We start from the raw sequence: 2207 nt of genomic DNA on the forward strand, positions 1-2207 counted from the left end.
TTAATACTGAAAATGGAATGTTATGCGGTCCCAGGAGTGTGTTACAAAGTATTTTAACACGGCTTCCAGCCAATCAGAATCAAGAACCAGAACTAACCGTTGTATAATTCACATTTCATGACAGCAGGCTGCTGAGATCTGTAGCGTAATGATGGACAGGTTTCTGCGTGCAGGTTTGGGGCAGCCGGAGGGGACGAGGACAGTATTTTCTTGGTCACCACTTAGCTAAGACATGTAGAATAGAGAGACATGGGAGACACTGTCCACTGCAGTGAGACTGAACACGGTGTGTTCAGTACAGTAGCCTTGCGTTGGGCCTGCAGGACACGGTGGACACTGTGATCAGCTGACAGCCCGCCGATCCAATCAGCGTTTCTATCATTCCCTGTCGAAGCCCGTTCCCCCAACAAGGGGGTCTGTTTAAATGATTCCCTCCTACACTGACCCCTGCTACACCAAGGCTGACACATTCGCTGCTGCTGGCAAACCTTTGGCTCCGCCTCCCCGGCCTCCACCATTCTAGTTCAGAGTCCTGCGTGTTAGAGTTCGGTTTTGGGACCCAGGCGCAACAGGAAAGGAGGAGGCAAGGAACGGTAAAGCCCGGAGGGGCGATTTAATAAGATCACAAAGGGGGATGTGGTAGTCGTACAGCCGATGGTCAGGCAGGAGCGTGGTAGTCGTACAGGCGATGGTCAGGCAGGAGCGGGGTTGTCGTACAGGCGATGGTCAGGCAGGAGCGGGGTTGTCGTACAGGCGATGGTCAGGCAGGAGCGGGGTTGTCGTACAGGCGATGTTCAGGCAGGAGCGGGGTTGTCGTACAGGCGATGGTCAGGCAGGAGCGTTGTCGTACAGGCGATGGTCAGGCAGGAGCGGGGTAATCGTACAGGCGTGGGTCAGGCAGGAACTGGAGAGATGAGGAGGGGAGGCAGGGTGAGTGAGAGTAATCACAAACGGGGAACGGGAAAAAACACTACAAAATACGGGTAAGGAGATTGTAGGCTAGGCTATACTTTACCACAAGAGTTTATGGTAAGATCTGGCGATGAGTGGAGTGTAGACCAGGTTCTTGTAGAGGTTGAAGGTGATTGCAGAACGAGGGACAGGTGTGGTGATGATAATTGGAAACCGGTGAGTAGAGCCGCGCCCGCGTCATCGTCGGAGACGAGCGCGCCGTTCTTGTCTTTGCGCACGGGCCGATGTGCTGGGCATGTCGGGATCCGACTCTTCGTCACCGGAGAGGGAGGAGACTGCCGAGTCCGCGGAGCTGGCCGGAGACGGGGAACGCCCGGCAGTGGGGGGAAACTCCGGAGAGTCAGAGCGTTGTATGCCCGGGCTGATGCGACGTGCGGTAGAGCGCGTAGGACGCCCCGAGCGCGCGGCGGGCCCAGAGGGGAGAGAGGGAGGCGGTTGTGGAGGCGAGGGCATGCGAGCCGTAACACTGCGTGGGTCAAAGGTCACTCTGGACATCTGTGTGTTGCTTTGGCCCACTCTAGTGTACTCGTGGGGGTTTCTGCATTGCACTCCCTGTTTTGGCTTAGCATGCTGCTCGGCTAATCCAGGGAACATCTCAAGAGCGGAGCCATCAGTCCCAAGTAAGTAAGCAAGTAAGCAAGTAAGCAAGTAAGCAAGTAAGCAAGTAAGCAAGCAAGCAGCCTTGAGAACCAAGTGAGCCTAGTGGCTCGCCTATCTCCTGATTCCTTAGCGTGAAGCAGCTTGATGTACAAGTCCACCCCCTGGACATGACGCTAGTATGTCTCAGGGACTCCCCCCCCCAATCCAGCCCTTGATGCTGAGTGCCAAGCAGGGAGGCATTGGGTATCATCTTTTATAGTCTTTGGTATGACTCGGCCGGGGATCGAACCCCCAACCTCCCAATCTCTGACTGAACTTTATGTTTTAGGGTTGGGGTCATCCTCAGGATTAGGGATCAACATCTAACAATGGATGGACTGAATCTCCTCCTCCTCTTGTGTTCTCACAGGCAGAACATGGCAGGTCAATTAAGTCAATTAAGAACCATGTCTTAGTTACCATGACAAGTTACAGACCGGCGTTAATAACACACTATTATCACCATCATCATCATGACAGGGGGAAACATGATGGGAAACACACACACACGCGCACACACACACACACTCTCTCTCACACACACGCACACGCACACACACACACACACACACACACACACAGGCGCACACACACAC

Source organism: Borostomias antarcticus, assembly GCF_949987555.1.
Source record: "Borostomias antarcticus genome assembly, chromosome: 4".
Taxonomy (NCBI): Eukaryota; Metazoa; Chordata; class Actinopteri; order Stomiiformes; family Stomiidae; genus Borostomias; species Borostomias antarcticus.